General features: G+C 44.6%; 1 protein-coding gene across 1 annotated transcript in view; it reads left to right on the top strand.

The window, feature by feature from the left end:
* The first annotated feature begins 5,090 nt into the window (after nucleotides 1-5,090).
* SI (sucrase-isomaltase) overlaps nucleotides 5,091-17,577 on the top strand; it is a 179,169-nt gene continuing 166,682 nt past the window's right edge. Inside the window, exon 1 of the mRNA XM_033957601.1 lies at nucleotides 5,091-5,184. The gene's annotated coding sequence lies outside the window, so the exon portion shown is untranslated. The remainder of the gene's footprint in view (nucleotides 5,185-17,577) is intronic.

The raw sequence follows: 17,577 nt of genomic DNA, 5'->3' as shown, positions 1-17,577 counted from the left end.
AGCTATACTCGCTCGAGGAACGTAGAGAGAGAGGAGACATGATAGAGACGTTTAAATATATCACGGGCCATATCGAGGTGGAAGAAGATATCTTCTTTCTTAAAAGGCCCTCGGCCACAAGAGGGCATCCGCTGAAAATCAGGGTGGGGGGAAATTTCATGGCAACACCAGGAAGTATTTCTTCACCGAAAGGGTGGTTGATCATGGAATGAACTTCCGCTTCAGGTGATTGAGGCCAGCAGCGTGCCAGATTTTAAAAGGAAATGGGATACACACGTGGGTTCTCTAGGGAGGTAAAATCAAGGGGGGGTAGGACATTAGAGTGGGCAGACTTGTTGGGCTATGGCCCTTTTCTGCCGTCATCTTCTATGTTTCTATGATATTCCGCATGTTAAACCGCTACCGTGCCTTTATAAAAGGACCCCTAAGTATCAATGGACAATAGAATAGTAAATGATCTAATGTCCCGGCTTCGAGATGACAGTGCCTGCATCTATTAGACTTAGAGCTATCCAATTTCTGTTAACGAACTGGGGTCCAAAATGCTCTATGTAAGAAGAAACCTACAAATTCTTCAATAACACATAAGGTTACATGTTACCGAAATACTCAAACAATTTATATTAAAAGGTTATTATACTTCAAAGCAGTTAATTAGCTTCAGAGCAGTCGTTTAACTCTCAAATTTACTGCTTTCTTATGTGACCGTAGGTGATCATATTTAAACCTTTATCCAAATCAAACGATGGTTGTAATAATCCATAATTTGCAAAGCTCTCTGTAATATTCTCAACAAGAGACCTCGGGCTCCTTTTACTAAGGTGCCCTAGTGTTTTTAGCGCACGCAGGATATTGCCGCACTCTACACCACGCGCTACGTGGCTAGAACTAACGCCAGCTCAATGCTGGCATTAGCATCTAGCACGCGGGGCAATGTAGCGCAGGCTATTCCACGCGTTAATGCCCTAACGCAGCTTAGTAAAAGGAGCCCCTTGTTTCATAGGTCTCTGCGTCAGGAGAATGACCTCTCTCCAACAGGGTTCATAGACAGTGGCACGCAAGACGCCAGCGCGCTGACAATCCAGCGCCGACAATTCGGCGCAAGACAGAAACGCGCGGGGGAAAAAGTAATTTTTAAAGAGGTCGGACGGGGGTTTGGGGTGGCAAACCCCCCTCCCACTTTATTGGTTAGTGTTTGCGCTGCTGTTGGAGGAGGGTTCGGGGGGTTGGAAACCTCCATTATAGCGAAAATGGAACTTTTTCGTATTTTTTTCGGGAAAAGTTCCGTTTTTTCTATAATGTGGGGGGTTTCACCCCCCACTCTCCCCCCCGCAACGGCAGCACGAACACTAACCAACAAAGTGGGGGGGGGGGGTTGCCACCCCAAGCCCACAGTCGGAGCTCTTTAAAAATTACTTTTTCCCCCGCGCGTTTCTGTCTTGCGCCGAATTGTCGGCACTGGATTGTCAGTGCGTGATTATCCCGTCACCCTCCAACAGATTAGGCAATTACTTCCCAATGATCAACAGCAATTCCATTTTCTAACCTAATAGAGACAGGCAGGCTGTAAATCAGTCAAGCAGTTTAATGGATTGACATCAGCTTGGAGAGTTATAGTTTGAGGAGCTGAGGAGTCTTAGACCCTTATTTTAGCAGCATCTGCATGAATACAGAATGATTTTAAAGCGTAGATTTCTTACATGCACATACTGTGATTTTAGTAAAACACCATTTACATGTCATTTCATTATTCATTTTTTTGTTAACCGCATTGAACTTTTGGTTTACGCAGTCTATAAGCAAGATGTTATGTTATGCTACATAGCATGAAGAGATTACAAGGAAAGGAGTTTTACGGCAAAGAAAGGGGATGATTTGCATGGGTCTAAAATGTCAATGTGTATTTCCCATTTCGCAAGGGAAAATGCATGTGGATATCAAAAATTCTTTATGTTTTCTCCTTGACATCTTGCCAAGTACTTGTGTCCTGGCTTGACCACTATTGGAAACAGGATACTGGGCTTGATGGGCCTTTGGTCTGTCCCAGTATGGCATCTCTTATGTTCTTATGTGAGCCAAGTATAGGATAATCAAGCCATTGTGTCATCACTGATGAGTATGGCTCTTAGGCATTGGTGGAATGAGGCATTATGACATCACAATCTCAGCTCTGGAATGTTGATACTCTGAGTTTCTGCCAGGTACTTGTTGGAAACAGGATGGGCCTTCAATCTGTCCCAGTATGGCAACTCTTATGTTCTTGATATTTATATCTGACCAAAGTCGCATCTAAAGTGCGCTAACTGATTATCGCACATGTTAGTCTATGGACACGTTAGCATTTAGTGTGTGCTAATTTAATTAGTGTGGGCTAATCGGTTAGCGCACCTTAGCAAAAGAGGGGGAAAGTGTCTTCTTGTAAAGGTAGGTGCAAACATAGTAACATAGTAACATAGTAGATGACGGCAGATAAAGACCCGAATGGTCCATCCAGTCTGCCCAACCTGCAAAGGCTGAGACTACTCCTCCCCAGTCTGTCCTGACATTTCTACTCCCCTTGATATCTCACCCCCCCCCCCAACAGCAAGAACTCTCACCTCCTAAGAAATCCTCCAGACAAGAACCCCTTGATCTAGCTCCCCTAAGACAAGGCGCCCCAATCCTCAGGCATAAAAAATCCTTCCAAACAAAAACTGCAGGCTATGTACAAAGTGCAGGCAAAATTTATTGTTCTAATATTTGAATGCAGTAATATACAACCTTATTACCAACCAAAGGACCCGACACGGGCCGTGTTTTGGACAACACACCTTCCTCAGGGGTCCATGGTAAATAAGGTGTGAAGCAAACCGCATGAAAATAAATGATAAACAATTGCCTGTGTGAATCAATCAAAAAAAGTGTAAATCGAAGTCTCAAAAATGAAAACTGTCTGCAGGATTTACACTGTTTTTGATTGATTCACACAGGCAATTGTTTATCATTTATTTTCATGCGGTTTGCTTCACACCTTATTTACCATGGACCCCTGAGGAAGGTGTGTTGTCCGAAACACGGCCCGTGTCGGGTCCTTTGGTTGGTAATAAGGTTGTATATTACTGCATTCAAATATTAGAACACATTTTGCCTGCACCTTGTACATAGCCTGCAGTTTTTGTTTGATTTTTCCTTGTTGTTTGGTGTATTGCAGAGTTTGTTGGATTCTTCTTGTTTTGCCATAAAAAAAATCCTCCACCACTACCAACACGTTCACCTAGATAAGGCCTCCCCCAAACCTTGTCAGTAAAAACCCCAGGTTCAAAATGATATCTGTCACCCCTACCAGCAGAATCATAATCAAGCTATACATCATGGGCCCCTGATAAGCTCTGGGAGTGGGAATAGGTAGAGATAGGATGGTCTTGTCTTTTGAGTCCTTGTCTTAGGAAGGTGTGAGGATATGCTATTGTTTCAGGATGGGATCTGTTTGTTACAGGAATGGATATTGTCATGAACTGCAATTTTAAAAGCCGCCCCCCCCCCCCATGATTATTTGCAGGAAAGCTGGATGCTGTTTCCCCCATATGGAGCTCTGTATTTTTCCAGTGGGAGATTTCCATGTTCTGACTTAAATGTCTTGTTTTCCCTTCCTACATTTTGTCTAAAATGATACGTTCCATGCATGGAATTAAGTAGGGGTCAAGTTTACAGTAGGTTAAATAGGATTGCAGATGACGAGACTTCTATTTTTATTTTATTTTATTAAAATAACTTGGCACTAATGAGTCTCTATAGCACGCGGCCTGCTTAAATAGTGGCTAGATAGAGGCTACACACACAACCAGTGAAAGACGAGCAAAGATGCTGGAATATTTTGTTTTGAAATAATAGACTCAACACGAATGTGCCCAATCCAGTAGGGGGGGGGGGTCGCCGGGGCCAGGAGAGCTTGGGCTCTCTCCTGGCCCGTGCCTTTCGGAGGGGGGGTCGCCGGGGCCAGGAGGGCTTGGGCTGCCTCCTGGCCTGCTCGTACTCGGCGGGGGGGGGGGGGAGGGGGGCATGATCGCCGGAGCAAGAGGGCTTGAGCTCCCTCTTGCCCCGATGTTGTCGGGGGGGAGGGGGGGTCGCGGTTCGACATGACAGGAGGGCTTGGGCACACTCCTGCCTGGATCGTTGGGGGGGGGGGGGGAAATTCTGTAACCGGTGTTGTTTTTGACAGACACTGGTTACAGAATCCAGCTTTTAGGCGAAGGACTGGCTCCTCCTTCGCCTAAAAGCCCTTCTGTTGGACGTTTGGGGCTTAGGCATTTTTTTGGTTCTTTATGGGCAAAAAGTGTAGACGTATTGGGGGGTGTACTTGTAGACGTAGTGGTGATTTGGGCATTTAGTAGAGGCAGGCCATAATTAAAACAAGGACGTTTGTTTTGGTTATGGACACTTTCCCTGCTTCTGCTTTGAACGTTTAAGGGCTTAGGCCAAAAGGGGACTTAGACGTTTTTTTTTATTATGCCCCTCCACGTTACTACTTGCAAGCTCTACCCGTGCTCTGCCTCTGTGTGTGCCCTCCTGCGAAATGGCAACCCATGCGCATGTAAGCTAGTCAGCATTTTATAAGTCATTAATGCATGCATGTGGCCACATTCAAAAAATTATGGGAAAATATATGATATGCACTGGAAGAAAATTTAGCACGCATGCATCGTTGCCAACGTTTGGGTTTCATATGCTGTCAGTTTCCAGATGGTACTAAAGGTTAGCACCTGTTATCTGCCAAGGGACTCATCTGATTGCTATGGTTCCTGCTGCAGATAACATGCACTAATCTTTAGCAAAAAGCTACTTGAAGTTTATCCCATAACATATAGGGGAGGCATGCCCTGTTAAATGTCTTTTTCCCTCCCCCTAAATATTTTTAAATGGGTTACTTAGCAATTAGTGATAGCAGAGGACAATTTCTTAAGATACTTGTTCAACATTTTAAAAAATATAATTCTCAGTGCTTATAAGCATGCATCCCTTATTAATTCCAGAAAGTATCTATGCAAATTACTCTGACACTAAGAACTGGTCACATTCCTGTGAGCTCCGGCCAACAAATTTTTTCCGAGTCCCAAAATAGCAAGTCTTCCGTTACAGGACTATGCTGTAGTTTGAACCCTTAAGTTTAATATAGTCTCTATCTGGAAGACGGTCTAAAGGAAAAATGTAAGTAGAAGCATATTTTCAGGAATATTCTTGCCTAAAAGAATGAAATAAAACCTGAGTCTTTTGAACGTGAGCTTGCAGACTTTCAACAGTGAGTGCAATATCCATGACAAACAAAGCTCTGTATAAATGACTAACCCTCCCTCTCTCTCTTTCTCTCCATTTAGACGTGGTGTAGATTAGTGAAAGTAGGGCTGGCTCAGCCGTTAGGCAAGGCAGCTGCCTAGAGCAGCAGCTTGTTGAGGTTAGGAAAGAGTAGCTACAGTCAAAGAAAATAATAGATACTGATGGCCACACAAACTCAACGAACTATGAACATGTATTGTAACCTGCATGTGTAAAGAATGTTTTTGTGATCATAAGAACATAAGAACATAAGCAATGCTTCTGCTGGGTCAGACCTGAGGTCCATCATGCCCAGAAGTCCGCTCACGCGGCGGCCCAACAGGTCCAGGACCTGTGCAGTAATCCTCTATTTATACCCTTCTATCCCCCTTTCCAGCAGGAAATTGTCCAATCCTTTCTTGAACCCCAGTACCGTACTCTGCCCTATTACGCCCTCTGGAAACGCATTCCAGTTGTCCACCACTCGTTGGGTAAAGAAGAACTTCCTAGCATTCGTTTTGAATCTGTCCCCTTTCAACTTTTCCGAGTGCCCTCTTGTTCTTTTATTTTTAGAAAGTTTGAAGAATCTGTCCCTCTCTACTCTCTCTATGCCCTTCATGATCTTATAAGTCTCTATCATATCCCCTCTAAGTCTCCTCTTCTCCAGGGAAAAGAGACCCAGTTTCTCCAATCTCTCAGCGTATGAAAGGTTTTCCATCCCTTTTATCAGACGTGTTGCTCTCCTCTGAACCCTTGATTATTGTGTTTCTTCATGTGCCATGACTTCAATCAATCAAGTAATAAGCGATATCTGAGGACGTGGTGGTCACAGCTTCTGGCGGTATAATTTTTAGGGGTTAAGCCTTGACAAAGCTGGGAAAGTGAAACATGTTGGCATGCAAATCCCTAACCAGAGACCACATGATCTAAGCTAAGTATATGCTTCAAATATAAAATTAAAAAGTTAATATAAACAAAAGTAAAGAAAAACTAAGTAGTCTTGTAAGATTGAAAAAGGGACCCGATGTCGAGCTGACGCGTAAAACTTAGAGCAATGAGATGTTATTGAGCTCTAAGTGGTGCCGCTGAGGATCCTATAAAGAAACCGTATATATTAGGGTTGCACGAAAAATAGTGGATAAGTTTGACTACTATTTTTGATAACCAACTTGATTATTGTGTAGCATTGTCAAAATCTTAGGGGAATGGGCTTTAGGCTAGGGGAACAACAAAGAGCAACAAAAAGAAATCCAACCAAATCTGCAGGAAAACCACCGAAACAGGAAAACCAAACAATAATAATAATAATAATAATAATAACTTTATTTTTGTATACAGCCATACCCCGAAGAGTTCTAGGCGGTTCACATTAGTTAGACAGAGATTACAAGTGGTTACATATCAAATTGATCATAGAGTTGCAAACAGCAAGGAGAGAAGTAAGGGGGAGAGGAGGGAGACGGGGAAGGGGAGTAGATCAGAAGGGGGGGAGGAGGAGGATTGAAAAGGGGCATTAAGGGTCTTGGTCTCGAAATAGGTGAGTTTTGAGTAATTTTCTAAAGTCAAGGTAGTTGTAGGCCTTGAGGACCATTTGGGCTAGCCAAGGGTTTAGTTTGGCGGCTTGGAAGGCAATGTAGACAATGTACACTTTTGAGTGGCTACATTTTTGGCAGCGTTTTCGGCGTATTCAACAGTCAGGCATTTGTTGTTATCTTCATTTCTGACGGTACATTTTATACCTTATTTACCATGGACCCCTGATGAAGGCGTGTTGTCTGAAACATGGACCGTGTTGGGTCTCTTGGTTGGTAAAAAGGTTTTTATATGACTGCATTTTAATTTTGCCTTTAGGCTAGGGGGCCTCAAAGTTAGGCCCTGTTTTACTAAGGTGCGCTAATCGATTTAGCGCGCACTAAACCCTAACGCATGCATGTTAGTCTATGGGTGCGTTAGCATTTAGCCCACACTAATTTGATTAGCGTGCACTAATCGGTTAGCACACCTTAGTAAAACAGGGGGTTATTGGAAAGGAGAGGTGTAAGGTTAAAAGTTCGTAAAGGGTGCCCGTCACCCTTTCACCAGCTCTGAGGGCAAGTCAGACAAGCTATACTCAGACGCCCGCAGGTTCACTGTGCATTCATCCAAACTCTTCCAGTCACACACTATGCTCAGACTGTCTCACCCAGGCCTATGGTACTCTCATCGTTATCCCATTTACATCCACTCAGACCTAGATTCTCCAAAAAAGGGTTCATAGACAACAACGCGGAAGACAAAGGTGCGCGCCGACAACTGAGCGCAAGATGGAGGCGCACGCCGGAGAAAATTACTGTTTTTAGGGGCTCCGACGGGGGGTTTTGTTGGAGAGCACCCCCAGTTTACTTAATACAAATCGCGCCGGCGTTGTGGGGGGTTTGGGGGGTTGTAACCCCCCACATTTTACTGTAAACTTAACTTTCTCCCTAAAAACAGGGAAAAAGTGAAGTTTTCAGTAAAATTTTGGGGGTTACAATCCCCCAAACCCCCCACAACACCCCCACAACGTGGCACGATCTATATTAAGTAAAGTGGGGGGGGTCCCCCCCGCTCCCCCCCGCTCCCCCCGTCGGAGCCCTAAAAACAGTAATTTTCTTCGGCGCGCGCCTTCGCACTGTGCTCAATTGTCTGCTCGTGCCTTTGTCCACTCCAAAAAAGTGTTCAAAAACGACAGGCTGCTATCGCAGCCGTTCTGGTAGCAATTTTTTTTTTTTTTTAAAGCGAGTCATTCTCCCCCCCAAAACGCTCATACAAATGAGGTTGGCAGAGAGTAGCGAAGACTCGCTAAATTTGCATGTGCCCATCGCTGGTGATAGCAATGGGCACATGCGCAGAATAAACGCAAAAAGAAAACAAAACCAAAACCAGTCCGGAACGGAGCACCCGCGAATATCGGGGGAGTACTGTGCTGTGTTATTCTTCCCTCGTACTTCCTTTATCTATGCCTGATATATATGATAATAATTGTTTCTATATTCCTTTTCATAGGTACGATCGTTAGATTGTGAGACAGAGAGGGAAATTACTTAAAATACATGATTACACTTTTTGGTCATTGTATAAGTCAAATTTTATTTGGTTTTATAAACTGCTTCGAAGCCAGTGTGATGATTTAGCGGTATATAAACACTGCATTAAATTCAAGTCAATATATTAAAGAAGCATAACAAGTATGTTTCTCCTTCAAGTTATAATAGTGTAGATATACGACATCACTAATGAAATATTTGTTTTTATATGGCAAAGCTACTTTGTACTGTGTAAATAAACCTGTAATTGCTGCAACTCTAAACCACGAATTAGACATGCATGCCCTGTTGCAGATTTTATAGCTGTATATGTAATTTATTATGACATAGTGCAAGCATTGATCAAACTGTAACTAACCAATAATGATAAGGTATTTTTTTCCATTTTTTTATCTGCATCTGTAAGGGTTTTTTTGGGGGGGAGGGTTCTTACTTTGCCAGAATTTTCTTCAACAGAGTGAATTCATTTAGGTGAAATTTTCCGAAGAATCCTTCATGGGCAGTGTATGTATAAGAATTCATGGATAATGGATAAGAATTCATGGATAATGTATTTATTTATTTAATTTTCTATGTTCTTCTCCCAGGGGAGCTCAGGACGGTTTACATGAATTTATTCAGCTACTCAAGCATTTTTCCCTGTCTGTCCAGGTGGGCTCACAACCTATCTTATGTACCTGGGGCAATGGGGGGGGGGGGGGGAGGGTGATTAAGTGGCTTGTCCAGGGTCACAAGGAGCAGCGTGGGTTTGAACCCACAACTCCAGGGTGCTAAGGCTGTAGCTTTAACCACTGCAACATTCTAGAAATCAAAATGTAGTAAAAGTGGGTTCGTAGACAAAATCGCGCGAGACAACGGCGCGTCGACAACGGAGCGCAAGGTTGACGGCGCGCCGAAGAAAAGCACTATTTTAAAGGGTTCCGACGGGGGGGGGGGTGTTGGTGGGGAACCTCCCCTATTTTACTTAACAGACATCGCGCTGGCGTTGTGGGGAGTTTGGGGGGTTGTAACCCCCCTCATTATACTTGAATCCGAACTTTTTGCCTGTTTTTTAGGGAAAAAGTTCAGTTTTAAGTATAATGTGGAGGGTTACAACCCCCCAAACCCCCCACAACGCCAGCGCAATGTCTGTTAAGTAAAGTGGAGGGTTCCCTCCCCACACACCCCCATCGGAGCCCTTTAAAATAGTGCTTTGCTTCGGCGCGCCGTCAACCTTGCACTCAGTTGTCGGCGCGCTTTTGTCTCGCGCGATTTAGTCCCTTCACCGTAGAAGTGAGCCAAGTATAGGACATTGTGATATCACAGATGAGGTTGGCTCTTAGGCATTGGTGGAATGAGGCATTATGATGTCACAATACCAGCTCTGGTTATCAAAGGCTGAAGCTTTTCACACTATTTATTTATTCAGTTTTCTATAATGTTCTCCCAGAGGAGCTCAGAACTGTTTATATGAATTTATTCAGGTACTCAAGCATTTTTCCCTGTCTGAACCCGATAGGGGCAATGGGGGGATTAAGTGACTTGACCAGGGTCACAAGGAGCAGTGTGGGTTTGAACCCACAACCCCAGGGTGCTGAGGCTGTAGCGTTAACCACTGCACCATACTCTTACCCATGGCAGAAAAGAAAAAAAAAAAAAGCAAGGAGTGGAAGTTAGGGCATGTTATTTTGAAATCCCTATATGTATTTTGATTCCCCTTACTGTAGACTTGAATGTTAATCAGGGTAATATTAAGCCTACCTCCAGCTACAGGCTGACCTAGCCACAGATATTCAGCGTCAGGGTGTGTGTGGCTCTCAGCATTAAATATCTGGGTATCTCCACTAACCCAGAAGTTAGCTGAATATTGTACAGGGCCCAGTTAACTCATTGCATACAGTTAAGAGATTTGTTTTGCTGTCCAAACTTTATATGGTGACTTAGCTGCTTATTGGATTGATTATTACTACTATTGATTGTTTCTACAGCGCTACCAGCCGTACGCACTGCTGTACAGAGTCACAAAGAAGACAGTCCCTGCTCGAAAGAGCTTACAATCAAAACAGACAGGACAGACAAACAAACAGAATGCCATGGCTACAGTTAAGGGGAACGGTTAATCAGCTGGCTGGGTTGGAGGGCAGAAAGGAGTACAGGACAATCAAGCCATTGTGACATCACTGATGAGGTTGGCTCTTATTGGTGGAATGAGGCATTGTGACATCACTAGCTCGGCTCTGCTTCCCAAAGACTGAAACTCTTCACACTACTACTGCTATTAAATATTTCTATAGCACTACCAGACGCGGTGTCAGGTCAAAAGCGCGCTGGGACAAAGGCGTGCCCAGACAATTGAACGCAGCGCGGAGGCGCGCACCACACTAAATTACTGTTTATTAGGGCTCAGACGGGGGGGCGTGGGGGTGGGAACCCCCAACTTTACTTAATAGACATCGCGCCGCGTTGTGGGGGCATTGTGAGGGGTGGGGGGGGGTTGTAACCCCCCACATTTTACTGAAAACTTCACTTTTTCCCTGTTTTTAGGGAAAAAGTTAGGTTTACAGTAAAATGTGGAGGGTTACAACCCCCCAAACCCCCCATAACGCTGGCGCGATGTCTATTAAATAAACTGGGGGGGCTCCCCAACAAAACCCCCAGTCAGATCCCCTAAAAACTGTAATTTAGTGTGGCGCGCGCCTCTGCGCTGCGCTCAATTGTCTGGGCGCGCCTTTGTCTTTCGCGCCGTTGTCTATGAACCACCAGACGCACACAGCGCTGTATAGAGTCACAAAGAAGGCAGTCCCTGCTCAAAAGAGCTTACAATTTAAACAGACAAGACAGACAAACAGGATGTCATGGATACAGTTAAGGGAAACGATTAATCTGCTGCCTCGGTTGGTAGGCTAAATGTCTACCCCACACACACACACACACTTACACACTTTTACAAAACTGCACAAGAAGTTTTTAGCACTGGCCAGCATGCTGAATGCTCTGTGCTGCTTAGACGGTCATAGAGTCCCTATGAGCGTTTGAGCAGTACAGAGCATTTAGTGCGCTGGCCGGCGTTAAAAATCTCTTGCACCGTTTTGTAAAAAGAGTTAGCACTCTGCCCTAAATCCACCCCAGCCTGCCCCTAACTTAGCCAGTTAGAAGATATCCACAGGGCCTAATTCTAGAAGAGGCGCCTAGATTGGGTACACATAGCCGAGTTCCATGCAGAACTCAAAATTGCTTAATGAGATTAATTGATGTGCTAATTGGCCACACCATTAAAACATAAACATAAAAAAAAAAAAAGAAGAACAATTAATTCAGAGTTCCATGCGGCAGTTTGAGAGGCACCTACCCACAAAGTAGGTGTGGTCAGGGCAGAATTAACCAATAGGCCAAGTAGGCACGTGCCTAGGGCCTGAAATGGTCAGGGGGGCCCGATGAAGGAAAGCATCAACATTGTTTTTTCCAAACGGCGATGGGCCCCTCCAGCATCGACCAGCAATGCGGGCACCCCCGATCGGCAACACGGGCCCCCTGCTCAGCAATGCGCCCCCCCCCCCCCCATTGACAGAAAGTAAGACAAGCAAGCAACGCAGGTAAGAAAGGCAACGGGAATTGTAATTTTGCAAGCGCTGCTGCTTGCCCAAAGCTTCCCTCTGATGTAGCTTCCTGTTTCCGCCTGGGTGCATGGTGGGGTGGGCGGGGCAGGGGGGGCCCAGTGTAGTGTGCATAGGGGCCCTCAACGAATTAATCCTGCCCTGGGTGTGATTAAGGGTAGAGAATAAGCATGGTATGACTTAGGCATTGGTAAGTGTCTGTGTTAAGTGTTGGTAAATTAGGCCAGGAAAACCCTGGTCTAAGATATCAACACCTAACAGAATGCCTACCGGTGCCTAAGTCTAGATAGGTGCTTTTAGGCACAATTCTAAAAACAACACCTAGCAGTTGATTGACGTAAGAACATAAGAGGTGCCGTACTGGGAAAGACCAAAGGTCCATCAAGCCCAGTATCCTGTTTCCAACAGTGGCCAACCCAAGTCCCAAGTACTTGGCAGAAACCCAAGAAGTAGCAACATTCTAGAGCTCAGATTGTGATGTCATAATGCCTCATTCCACCAAGGCCTAAGAACCAACCTCATCAGTGATGTCACAATGGCTTGATTGTCCCATACTTGGCTCACGTGAGAACATAAGAGGTGCCATACTGGGACACAAGGCTTATGGCAAGGGGCGCCAATGGTTAAAAATAGGTTGGTTAGCTTATTCTAAAAATTATAAACAAACCAGTGATATTAAGTACCAGTTTGTGTTTGGTTTGGGAGATTTTGTACTTTGGTATCATGTAATAATATTGTATAACTTATCATTTCAAAACCTGCTGAGTGATCAAGCAGCACTACAGTACTGTAGACTCTGATTCCCGATCAAAGTCTTTCCTCAGTTCATCTTTTCAAGACTATTACATATCCTCAGTCCTATATCCTAGCCTGAAACCAACTTGGAAAGAGTCCAGATTGGCAGAGGTATATTAAAAAAAGCTCTAACTGAAGGGCTACAGTCCTTTTGATAAATTTACCATGGTAAAAGCAGTTAGCCTAGCAGGGTATATATAAAAAAAAAAAAAAAGGTTTAGACAAGTTCTTAAAATAAAAGTCCATAAGCTTAGGTAAATCCCCTGCTTATTCTAAGGATAAGCAGCATAAAATCTGTTTAACTCTTGCAGGTTGTGATTGGCCACTGTTGGAAACAGGATACTGGACTTCATAGACCTTTAGTCTTTTCCAGTATGATGATGACACACACACACATTAAAAAAAAAAAAAACTACAAGAAATTCTTGCTACAAGGGCTGCAAACTATGAATACAGAAAACTGATTTTTAACATTTAAGGCCTAGATTCATTAAGCCCACCGTTCCTATCTGATCTGTGGGCGATTCGTGGAAGGCCGACTGATTCTCAACGCGTCCTCATGCAAATGGGGGCGATCAGAGGTATGTCCCCTACCGACCACACAGATCGCTACAGAACGATCCTGACGCATGCGCAGACCATCTTCTTTGCCTGTAGATGGTTTGTGCATGCTTACAGAGCTGGAAACTTTAAAAAAAATTTTTTTTACCTTCGCGAGCCCGTGGTTTTAACCCGCTTTAAACCTGTGGGTTAAAACCATGGGTTTGCACCGCAGGGAAGGGCGAGCAGGAGAGTCGGGGCAGAGAGCAGCCCAGTCGGCGTGCCTGATTTTGGTTAGTGAATCGCTGCCTTCCTACTTTGCATGCCATTATCCCTCATTTGCATGTGCGGATCGGATCGGAGGATGATCGGCACAGAGGTTAGTGAATCGGGTCAGAGGAAAATTGAGTCAGTACATGATCAAACACGATTGGTGGGCTTAGTGAATCTAGCCCTTAGTTTACAAATGTACATATCGGTGGTTTTTATCTTCTGCTTGTAATCAAATCTGTTTGTGACAATCTCTTAACTCCTGCTGTGACTCAGTGAATGCCCAACCATAATCCCGTTCAATGAAGTTTTGTTGACACTGCTTCAGGGGTTAGAGAGGGCTCTCCAATCAGCAATCCAGATAGCAGAGGCTGATTAAATAAAATGCACAAGGCTTTCTGAAGGGTTAAGAATATAAGAATAGCCTTACTGGGTCAGACCAATGGTCCATCAAACCCAGTAGCTCGTTCTCACGGTGGCCAAAGTCCCTGGTACCTGGCCAAAACCCAAAGAGAAGCAACTTTCCATGCTACCAATCCAGGACAAGCAGTGGCTTGCCCCATGCCTTAGATACCTGTGCTCTGCACATTTAAAACCAGGTTATTATTGATTTTATTAGATTCTGGACTATTAATGTTGTGAAATATAGAAATTGCCTTTAGAAACTTGCCTGTCATATCAAGCTCTGAGAAGCAGATACTCTGTTTAGCCTTTAGCTAAAGAACAAGGCCATCTTGAACAAAAGAAATGTTGAGAGGAGCCAATCACCTGTCTGCAGATGAAATGAATTCAAAAGTGACTGATTCAATGGAATACACTCCGAAAGCTTCATCAGTCTGCTGATTAAGTGGAATAAACAACTTCAAACTGAATTGAATATAGAACTGAAAACTAAAGACCCTGCCACCCTATAGCCTTTAAAGCACTGGTATAAACTGATGCCGATGAAAGATGAGGTCATCATATTGCATTCCTTCAATTCTATAGAAGGCAATAAAAAAAAAAACCAAACAAGATAAAGAAAACAAAGTAGGATAATCTCTCCAATTATCTGGGGAAGCAGAAAGAAAGAACCAATGGGGCTAGATTCACTAAACCCCGATTCAGTGTCCGATCCGTGCCCAATTGCATGCAGGCTGACGAATTCACAAAAGGTCTGCATTCAAATGGGGATGATCGATGACTCGCCCCACCGCACGGATCACTAGAGAGCGATCCCGACGCATGCGCAGACCATCTGTAGATGGTCTGCGCATGCGTCTAGAGAGGTGACCTTTTTGTAAAACTTTCTGGCCAAGCGAGCCCGTAGTTTTAACCTGCGGTTTAAAACCACGGGTTCACAGGTCGAGGAAGGGCAGGAGATCAGGGCTGAGAGGGGCAGAGAGCAGATCGGGGCAGGCATGAGAAGGGCTGAGACGGGGCAGGCACGAGAAGGGCTGAAATGGGGCAGAGAGCAGATCGGGGCAGAGAAGCAGGGCAGCAGAAGGCAGGGCAGTCGGAAAGGACCTGAACGACTGGTCCTCAGCAGTCGTTTCTTTTTGGATCGGCCAGCCCAGTTGGGGTTCTCTGAAAAGTTTGGTGAATCGCGTCCCTGCCTACTTTGCCTGCCGTTTCCCCTCATTTGCATGCACGGATCGGAATCGGATCGGAGGAGAGGTTAGTGAATCGGGTCAGGGTCGCAGAGGGGTCGCAAACCGATCGGTACATGGACAGTTTACTTTGTGAATCTAGCCCCATCTCCAGAAGAACAGCAGAAAGAACTCTTCCAGATAATCAAGACTGAACCTTCTCTAGCGTAGAACAGATAATTAAAGTGAAAGGTCATTCCAGAAAGCCAAACAGAGCAAGTGAGTGCACAATTAGTTCAGAATGAAATAATATCTCGCTTAATGCATATTCATAAGAACATAAGAAATGCCTGCACCGGATCAGACCTGGGATCCATCCAGTCCGGTGATCCGCACACGCGGAGGCTCAGCCAGGCGCACCCTGGTGCGTACATTAGTCACTCGTATCCCTCAATGTGTCCTGCAAGAAGATGTGCGTCCAATTTTCCCTTAAATCCTAGAATGGTGGTTTCCTCCACCATCTCTTTCAGGAGAGAGTTCCAGGCGTTCACCACTCGCTGTGTGAAGCAGAACTTTCTGACATTTGTCCTGGCCGTGTCCCCCTCAGCTTCAGTCCATGACCTCTGGTCCGAGTCTGGGTCACATTCGCCAATGTGAATAAAGCTATTTCTTGCTCTCCATCCTTTCCCCCTGCTGGTGAGTGAGCTTGCTCCATTTTGTCGATTCCTTTTAGCAATTTAAAAGTCTCTATCAGATCCCCTCTCAGTCTTCTCTTCTCAGTATTCCCCTAGCATAAGATCCCAAATGTAAATATTGTACAGCATATGTATATACAATTGTGCTACCTAGCTTGGACTTATCTGTAAGTAAACAAGAACCTAGACCTGGTTTACCAATCTGAGTGCATTTTATTCACGAATATTTTACAGTACATGTTTTCAGTGAAGATCAATGCATATTGCCCAATCCATATATAAAACCCCTCTTCAATAAATAATAATCATAAACCTTAACCCCTCTTTTACAAAGGTACGCTAAGTTTTTTAGCGCACTAAACACGCGCTAAACGCTAACGCATGAATGTTATAACATAAGAACATAAGAAATGCCTCCGCTGGGTCAGACCTGAGGTCCATCGCGCCCAGCAGTCCGCTCACGCGGCGGCCCAACAGGTCCAGGACCTGTGCAGTAATCCTCTATCTATACCCCTCTATCCCTTTTTCCAGCAGGAAATTGTCCAGTCCTTTCTTAAACCCCAGTACCGTACTCTATACCGTTATCCTATGGACGTGTTAGCGGTCAGCGCATGCGCTGATTTAGCATGTGCTAAATCCACGCTAAAACGCTTAGCCCGCCTTTGTAAAATAGGGCCTTAGATTTAGGATACGAGTATTAGAAGCATTTTCCTCAGATTTTACTGTACCTGGTAAGGAGTGGTGGGACTGGTGGGAGTGTGTGGTGCAGTGGTTAGAGCTACAGCCTCGGCACCATGAGGTTGCGGGTTCAAATCTCACACTGCTCCTTGTGACCCTGGGCAAGTCACTTCATCCCCATTGCCCCACATACATTAGATATAGTGAGAGCCAATTGGGACAGTTTGGGAGTGATGCTTGAGTACCTGAATAATTTGTAATCTGCATAGAATTGAAGGATATGCAGAATATAAATTAATAACTAAGGAGTTAGATATGTTTTTAAACCTCAGCAATTGTCCATACGATAATTGTCCATAAGATAATCAAACAGCTTTCACTATGAAAAGCTTTCAGTAGGGATTAGATTGTAAACCAGCACTGGCATTCAATATTGGAGGCTAAATTTGGGCTGGCTGAGTGCTTAACCCCCTCCTGGCCTTTCCAATAGCTCCCCTCTTTTATATCCTCTCCCCCATGATGCTCTAAGTCTCTATCTCCGAATGAGCCCCCCAATGTCTAGGTAGGCTTCTCAGGCCTACGTGTCACCCTGGTGGTCCAGAGGGGATCGTTGGGGGGGAGGGGGGGGGCAGAAGCACAGCCCTCTCGCTCCCGTCTCTTGTGGCTCTATTTCAAAATGGCTTCCACGACCTCTCACAGCGGCTCGCACACTTTTGCACTGTCCTAAATTAGGCCGCTTAGCTATGCGGGTGTCAGCGCTGAATATTGCCAACACCCACGTAATCGCAGGCTCAGCCCCAGCGCCGTCTCTGACCTGCCCACTTTTGGCAGTGCAGGGATATTCAATGGCACTCTACAGCTGGTTGCCATTAAAATTCCACACTTAGATAGTGGAAAGTAATTTAAGCAGGCACCTAGATCGCTTTGATGATCAGTCAGTGTATTTTTTAAATCACAGTAAAACATAAATATTACTTTGTATTTGGAAGTAAAAGAAATATACAGTAAAACCTTGGATTGCAAGTAACTTGGTTTGCAAGTGTTTTGCAAGACAAGCAAAACATTTGATTCAATTTTAACTTGA

The sequence above is a fragment of the Geotrypetes seraphini genome, chromosome 9 (assembly GCF_902459505.1).
Source record: "Geotrypetes seraphini chromosome 9, aGeoSer1.1, whole genome shotgun sequence".
Classification (NCBI taxonomy): Eukaryota; Metazoa; Chordata; class Amphibia; order Gymnophiona; family Dermophiidae; genus Geotrypetes; species Geotrypetes seraphini.
This window is presented reverse-complemented; position numbering and strand designations above follow the sequence as displayed.